The sequence below is a fragment of the Chiloscyllium plagiosum genome, chromosome 12 (genome assembly GCF_004010195.1).
Source record: "Chiloscyllium plagiosum isolate BGI_BamShark_2017 chromosome 12, ASM401019v2, whole genome shotgun sequence".
Lineage (NCBI taxonomy): Eukaryota > Metazoa > Chordata > Chondrichthyes > Orectolobiformes > Hemiscylliidae > Chiloscyllium > Chiloscyllium plagiosum.
The window spans coordinates 74,183,596-74,192,572 of record NC_057721.1 but is presented as its reverse complement, the minus strand read 5'-3'; positions in this window follow the sequence as shown (position 1 = coordinate 74,192,572).

The following is an 8,977-nucleotide window of genomic DNA, read 5'->3' as shown; positions in this document are numbered from 1 at the left end:
TACATCTCTATGACTCTATGACTCTATGAGGTCAGTCATAATCATACTAAATGCAGATTTCTTGTAATCAGAATTTCTACCATCTATCTATGGCTGCCTAAAGTACAACTTCATCAACATGAAATCCAGTGGATTTTGTATTCTTTTATTTCAGATCCTTGGCCAATAGCCGTTGGTTTTTTTTGCTCCCTTTTTAAATAAGATCTGTCATCATTGCAGAGACTTATATTTTTGTGTTGTGAGTGTGTTTGGGACTGAGGCTGTTGATGAGGCTGTTGTTTTAATCCCAGATCACAGCTTAGCTAGGTGTTAACTCGAATTTGCCACTTGCTTTAAGGATAAGTTAATGGTAAGGTCCTGGGGAGTGTTGCTGACCAAAGTGACCTAAGGGTGCAGATACATAGTTTCTTGAAAGTGGAGTCGCAGGGAGACAGGGTGGTGAAGAAGGCATTCGGTATGCTTGCCTTCGTTGGTCAATGCATTGAGCATAGGAGTTGGGATGTCATATTACAGCTGTACACGACATTGATGAGACCACTTTTAGAATACTGCGTTCAGTTCTGGTCTCCATACTATGGGAAGAATGTTGTGAAACTTGAAAGGGCTTAGAAAAGATTTCTGATGACGTTGCCACGGTCGGAGGTTTGAGTTATAGGGAGAGGCTGAAGATGTTGAGGCTGTTTTGCCTGGAGCATCGGAGGCTCTGAGGTTCTGAGGGGCATCTTTTTCATGCAGAGATTGGTGCCTGTATAGGACAAGCTGCCAGAGGAAGTGGTGGAGGCTGGTACAATTACAACATCTAAAATACATCTGGGTGTATATATGAATAGGTAGGGGGTTAAGAAGGATATAGACCTTTTGCTGGCAAGTAGGACTAGATCAGTTTTGGGTATCTGTCAGTATGGATGAGCTGGATCATAGGATCTATTTCCGTGCTGTATAATTCCATGACTCTATGATAAGTTTTGCTTACAGTAAACATTACTGTGCTGTGGCTTAGATGGTTAAAGTGCCTCTCTAGTAGACAGGAGATCCTGGGTTTAAATGCCCAGTGGTACCTGCTTGTTGTATCACAAGTTTGCTGTTGCATCTTCTTAACTAGAGGGCATAGGTTTAGGGCAAGAGGGGAAAGATATAAAAGAGACCTAAGGGGCAACTTTTGCACACAGAGGGTGGTACGTGTATGGAATGAGCTGCCAGAGGATGTGGTGGAGGCTGGTACAATTGCAACATTTAAGAGGCATTTGGATGGGTATATGAATAGGAAGGGTTTGGAGGGATATGGGCCGGGTACTGGCAGGTGAGACTAGATTGGGTTGGGATATCTGGTCGGCATGGACGGGTTGGACCGAAGGGTCTGTTTCCATGCTGTACACCTCTATGAGGTCAGCCATAATCATACTAAATGATGGAGCAGGTTCAAGGGGCTGAATTGCCTATTCCTGGTCCTAGTTCTAAAGTTTTAATGTTTATTTCTGCCTCCAGGATCTTAATGAGAACACCTCTTTGAGTGTTCTATCCACGTAAGGCCCAGCTTCACAGATATATCTCATTGACTCCAGTCACTGCTGAAGCTCTGAATCCCAGAGCTCAAGTTCCTGATGTTGGCAACAATTTCTATACGTTGAGATGATCTAGGGCACCCGAAGCATCCATGGCCTTCCACATACCACAGATCATACATTCTACAGCTACAAGGTACCTTGTCTTAACTATACTACCTTCACACTAACTTTATTCTGCTTTCCTGGTGTTTCTCAGATTAATCTGAATACAGCTACTTTCTTAAAAATAGTATACTTTTAAAATTTAGAGCAGTTTAAAGTTAGCCACTAAGAGCACTTTCTTATCCACCAATGAACTTGCAGAGAAAGAGTAGAAGAAAAACAAAGAAAAAACATCTCCTCTTTGACATTCACCAAGGTCCCCATTGCACTCTTTAATTTTTCATTAAATCTTACTCAAAACACCGTTGTCCCCTTCTGTACTGAACTCCCACTTTCAACCAAGTTCCCGAATTTATTTATTTGGTCTGTCTCACTCAGGGGAAGTTTCCCCTCACACTAATTATGCACGGTTACTGACAAAGAAAGTAAGTTCATGGAGACTCCGTCACCTCCCAGTTACACCACATTCCAACTCAGAATTCCTTCTATTCCTTCACAGTCGTTGAGTTCAAATGCTGGAACATCCTACCTCACGGGACTGTGAGTGTGGCTGCATCAGTTTAAGAAAAATGTGCCTCAAGGGATGTGCAATAAACTTTGGCCTTGTTAGAATTCCTCACATCCCATCAATTAACGAAGAAGACATCAGTTAAAGGCAAGGCAACATCAGCTGTATGTCACAAAACTTCACAAAAACACGCTCTAATTGTTCAACTCCAGGGACTGAGGTGACTTGAGTTAGTCAGAAGAGAGCCTATTCTGCAGCCATACGTTTAATTAATACAGCAGACAGTGGTTCACTCATCTAACCATCGCCACAAGGGCTCTGACATATTCACTGCTCTCTCAATGAAGGTTCATTAAAACTAATGAGTTTCTTCCACTTTAATTCATGCATAAGTGCAACCCTTTGATGTCAAGATCACTTAAAATAGATGCTTTTTTTGCCAAAAGTATCACATGCTTCCCTTAGGTTATTATCCACTGGATTTTTGTTTGGAAGGAAGAGTTCATTTAAGATATGGATGAATAACCTGTTTCTTTTCCCTCTCAAGTGCCCCTACGTGTTCTTGAGTCAGGGATCAGAGGCGGAAAATGAAGCACATCCCAGTGGTTATGAATCTAATCAGTGAGCTGATTATCCATAACCATTCCAAATCCAATTCCATCATGGTGTCCTATCTAAAACATAAACTAGGAAGGCTCTTGTGGTACAGTGTTAGTGTACCTACTCTGAACCAGGAGGCCTGGGTTCAGGTCCCACCCATTCCAGGGGTATGTAATAATATCTCCAACAGGTTGATTGGGAAATATTTAGAACATATACTAGTTCAACTGAACCTTTCAGTGGAAGCCATTCCAACTATTTCACTGAAACTCTGTCCCCCCTGTAATAATTGTGAACAGTTTCATCTAATTCATTCAAAGTCGAATGAAACAGCACACCCTGTACTGTCCTGCTGCAAGTAAAATCACTCTAGTCCCGCTCTCTTATTGGAGAGAGATGACTGGAGGTCACTTAAGCTGAGGGTCACCACACCTCAGGTGAGGGGAGAGGTTGAGATGGTGAGTCCTTCATGGTAACCTCAGCTGGTTAGCTTCACGTTGCATCTCAAACCAGCCATCCAACCAACTGAGCTAACTGACCCTGAGGTCCTGTGTGTGTAGTTGAATATAGGTAAACATTTTTAGTGGAAACAGAAAGTCCTGAAGAAACTCAGCAGGTCTGGCAACATCAGAAGAAGAGTCAAACGGGACTCAAAATATTAACTTTGTTCATCTCTCCACATATGTTGCCAGACTTGCTAAATTTCTCAAAGTGTTGGAATTTTACTTCCTGTTTTCAGCAGCCACAGTATTTTGCTTTTATTCATGACTTTGTAATCCTTAAGATCCCTTCCTCCTGGCTCGTGTTCCTTATCACAAGAAAACTATCCCTTTTAAAGTGGCAAGCCCTGGTCAGGAGGAGCTGGTTAGCTCAGCTGGCTGGATGGCTAGTCCACAATTATAGAATAATGCCAGCAATGTGGGTTCAGTTCCTGCATTGGTTACGAAGGACTTTACTTTTCAACCTCGCCTCTCATCTGAGGGCCCTCAGATTAAACTACTGCCAGGTTATTTCTCTCTAATGAAAATGTGGGACGGTGGCAACTTTTTACTGAGTCACCAGCAGTCTTCCAGACCAGTAATAGCATGCTGTGAGTTAGATGATCAATCCTACAAGACATTCAAACCAAAAATAAATATGACTTTCAATAAATATGACTGAAAATTATTAAATCCCACAGCACAGAAGAAGGCCATTTGGCCCATTGTGCCTGTGCTGTCTAAGCCCTTCCTATTCCTACACCCATCCAGATGCCTTTTAAATGCAGTAATTGCACCAGCCTCCACCACTTCCTCTGGCAGCTCATTCCATGCACACACCACCCTCTGCGTGAAAAAGTTGCCCCTTAAGACATTGCTAAATCTTTCCCCTCTTACCTCACCTCCAAGTCCTTTGTGTTAGCTTTGACATTCTTTATAAACCTGGAAACTTCTGGAAATGCAATCATGTGATCAGCCTCAGCTATTTTATGAGTCCAGAAAGATGGTCCATTTTTAAATGAAACAAAATTAAAACATGAAGATATTGTGGAGACTACAGTTTTCCAAAAGAGTTTTCTTCATGACCCCGGCCACGTCACATCAATAAATACCAAGTTACTACTTGATGTGTTTCCTTTCAAAGTGGTGCACTTTTAATCACAATTTCTCTTCCTCCACCCCTGCAATCTTCAACATCTCTGTTTCTTTTTTGACGATTATATGAAATCTATGTGACACAGTTATCTAGCCTCCTGCTAGGAATTCAAGGGCTTTTCAAACAAAAACACAATAAAACTTTGAAAAATGACAGATCACCTGCTTCACTTTCTGCAAGACATTGTTGAGAATGAAAGCAGTTATGAAATTGTGCATACCAGACATACCTGACATCTCAACATATACACTGTGTGATCTCCAAAGGCCTTTTATGGATTTTTACTCTAAGCATTGTAATTAGAGCCCAGAAGCAGACTCATATAAACCTCTTCCCACTTTACGTCATCTCACCCAGTGAACATTTTTAAAAATGTATTCATGGAATGTAAGAGTTGCTGGCTGGACCAACACTTATTGCCCATCCCTAATTGCCCAGAAGACAGTTCAGATTCAACCACATTGCTGTAGGTCTGGAGTCACATGTTGGCCAGACTGGGTAAGGATGGCAGTTTCCTTCCCTAAAGGGCATCAGTGAACCAGATGGGTTTTTTTAAAAATTGGCAGTGGATTCATGGTCATCATTAGACACTTAATTCCAGACTTTTTCTATTGAATTCAAATTCGACATCTGTCATGGAGGACTCCAATGCATGTCCCCAGAATATTGCTTGGGTCTCTGGATGAACAGTCCAGTGATAATACCACGAGGACATTGCCTCCGCTAGAGGTAAAATCCTTCTAGTCTTTTCTCCCTCATGCACTTATCTGATTTACCCTTAAAGCATCCATTCTGTCCTCATTTAACTACTGAAAATTCCTTACACCATCCACTCTCTGAGTTGAAAAGTTTCTTCTGACTGCCTTTTGGAATGAATAATTGATTATTGTGTACTTATGGCCCTCAGGTTCTGGATTTAGGTGTGCACTTGCGATGCCAAGGCATGCAAAGCCATGGGCTAAGTGTTCGAAAATGGGATTAGAAGGTGATTGATTTTGACCGACAGAAACTCAACAAATTGAAGGGCGTTTTTCTATGCTATAGATCTCTATGACTCCATGGAAGCATCTACCACACAACACAACTTCATAGATTCGATTCCCGACAGAATGGAAACAAGCCTTCCAGCCCAACAAGTCCACACCCACCCTCCAAAGAGTAACACACCCAAACTCATTCACCTACACTGTACTTAAGCCTGACTTGGCGAATAAGCATGGACAAATCACCTGACTCACACATCTTTGGATCATGGCAGGAAACCAGAGCAAACCCACACAGACAGACACCTGAGGTGGGAATCAAAAGCCCGGGTCACTGGCACGGCGAGGCAGCAGTGCTAACCACTGAGCCACCTTGCCACCCCGGTTTTAAGGATTACAAAGTTTTATACCTTCTCGGTATAAAATAGATCCAGCATGTACATCAAATCCTTGTTAACAATTTGAACCTCTCAGTTCTCGCTCTAACTTTGCACACTCATTTTTCGCTCCTTTTCCAATTTTTCCATTTCCATTTATGTCAGATTCAGAGAAGTTCAGTACACAAGGGTGGTGTTTTTACAATGCAAGTGGAATTTAGCTGTGTCATAAATCTGTATTCATTCACCAGATGAGGGCACTGCTGGCGAGACCCATCCGAGGGTACTGTTAAGAGTCACAAACATTGCTGTGAATCTGGAGTAACATGTGAGGAAGACAAGGTAATGATGGCAGCTTCCTTCCCTAAAAGGACACTAGTGAAACAGATGGGTTTTCTGACAATCAACAATGGATTCATGCTCATCATCAGACTCATAATTCCAGATTTTTATTGGCTCATTATTGGTCAAGATGGCAGCCGAGTAGCACACTCCTGTGGGAGCTCCTCCACTCTGTCTGTTCATGTCCATTCCGTTCACTCTTTTTTCATCTTCTCTCCCCTCAGCACCAGTGGCCAAACCGGAAGCAGCATCATGCATCGGCAGCAAATCCCCGGAGCAGCGAGCCCGGGGGCAGTGCAAGGGACTGGGAAACCCAGAACACAACGAACAGCGAGTCCTGGAATACTGTGAGCAACGAGGCACGGAACACCGTGAGCAGTGAGCCCTGGAACACCATGAGCAGTGGGCCCCGGAACACGGTGAGCAGTGAACCCTGGAACACCATGAGCAGTGAGACCCGGAACACCGTGAAATGTGAGCCCCGGAACACCGTGAGCAATGAGCCCCGGAACACCGTGAGCAGTGAGCCCCGGAACACCGTGAGCAATGAGCCCCTGGAACACCATGAGCAGTGAGCCCCAGAATACCATGAGCAGTGAGCCCTGGAACACCATGAGCAGTGAGCCCTGGAACATCGTGTGCAGTGAGCCCTGGAACACCGTGAAAGGTGAGCCCCGGAACACTGTGGGCAGTGAGCACCGGAACACCATGAGCAGTGAGCCCCGGAATACCATGAGCAGTGAGCCCTGGAACACGGTGAGCAGTGGGCCCTGGAACACAGTGAGCAGTGAGCCCTGGAACACCATGAGCAGTAAAGCCCTGGAACACGGTGAGCAGTGAGCCCTGGAACACCGTGAGCAGCGAGCCCTGGAACACCGTGAGCAGCGAGCCCTGGAACACCGTGTGCAGCGAGCCCTGGAACACCGTGAGCAGCGAGCCCTGGAACACCGTGTGCAGTGAGCCCTGGAACACCGTGAGCAGTGAGCCCTGGAACACCGTGAGCAGTGAGCCCTGGAACACCTTGAGCAGTGAGCCGTGGAACACCTTGAGCAGTGAGCCCTGGGATAGTTTGAGGAAGCAATCCCAGAAAAGCGCATGGGAAAGCAGCCCCGCAGCATCGCGTGGCTGTGTGTCCCCAGGCAGAGACTGGTGCATGGGGAGGCAGTCCTGAAACTTACCTTGAAGCAGCTGTGTGTCAGTACGGAGCTGTCTGGGGATTGGAGTGGAGCGGGGATGGCTGTTGTACTGGGGTCTGTCCTGGGCAGTCAGGCCACATGTGGAGGCCCTGTGCTGAGCTGCTATGTTGTAATGTCAATTTGAAATTTCCTACCTTACTGTCATGCCAACCCTTTAATGATGTCCTATTTTTAACTTATTTTTGAACTCTGTAACTACTTTCATTCCTCTGCTGTATCGAAGGATTATACCCAGGTAGTTGTACCTAATATGTCGCCGTAAGAAGTCAGCCGTTGTAAAAGCTTTTCATTGTCCTCCTAAAGTTTAGTACAAGTGGCAATAAAAGGATATTGTGTAATGTATTGTATCACTGTATTAACAATCCCGCGATAATATCTCTGAGCCATCACTTACCCCATTCTTCTCCAAATAAACTTTCGGGGATTTGTTTGTACTTCTTATGACGTTCTTACCCAGTATTGTTCCTTTTAATGATTTGTGAATGTGTACTCCTTGGTCCCATTCCACTGGTACACATTTTGGACCCTTCTTTTCCAGGCAATGCCTGACCCTCTTGATTCTCCTTTTTCACACTTTCCTGCATTAAAATAAGTTGCCATTCTTTGTTAACCTCTTTAGTGTCTAAGCGGTCCCTGGTTTCCAATGGTTAAAAATAGGCCAGCATTTGTTTAAATTTACTGATGTGGGCATTATCAGCTGGGCCTGCATTTATTGATCATCGAGTGCCCATTTAAGAGTTATTGCTGTGGCTCTGGAGTCACATCTAGGCCAGACCAACTAAGGATGGCAGATTTCCTTCCCTAAAAGACATGAGGGGAATCAGATGGGTCTTTACAACAAGTGGCAATTAGGTTAGCTTTATTTAATTCCAGATTACAACCCAATTGAATTTGAGTGTTGCCACAGTGGTTAGCACTGCTGCTTCACATTGTCTGAGACCCCGGTTCAATACCTTACCTCAGGTGACTGACTGTGTGGAGTTTGCACATTCTCCCTGTGTCTGGGTGGGTTTTCTCCAGGTGCTCTGGTTTTCTCCCACAGTCCAAAAATGTGCAGGTTCAGTGAATTGGCTGAGCTAAATTGCCTGCATTGTTAGGTGGGTCTGGGTGAGTTGCGCGTCGGTGGGGACTTGTTGGGCCGACGGGCCTGTTTCCACACTGTAAGCAATCTAATCTGCCATGGTTGAAGTTGAGCCAAGGTCCTCAAAGTGTCAACTGGGGACCTGGATTGATATCCCAGTGACATTACCACTGCATCATAAACTGACCTGACCAGCAATATCACATTCACAATGATAAATGGAAATGCCAGTTTTTAGTCTTCCCACAGTTCACTGAAAGATATGAGCCCATGTTCCTAGTTGCAAAATTGATGTAAATTTCTGCAAGAATTCAGTCCACCTCAATTGGAGTCATGGCAAATAGGGCTGTAATTGAGCAAGAAACTTTAGAAATTTATTTAACGCAGGAAGCCGGCCAGGAGCGTATCCCTAAAGTCTCAGAATAAGAATATTATCGCAATACATGTGCAGATTCTACAAAGCAGGGAAGCTGTTTACCGGTGTTCTGGAGTAAAGCGTGGGAGTAAGACGGAGATGGAAAGAGAGGAAGACTAGAAAGAGACCCCACAAAACAGGGGTGAAGTCAGCATAAAGTGAGACCTGGAAAA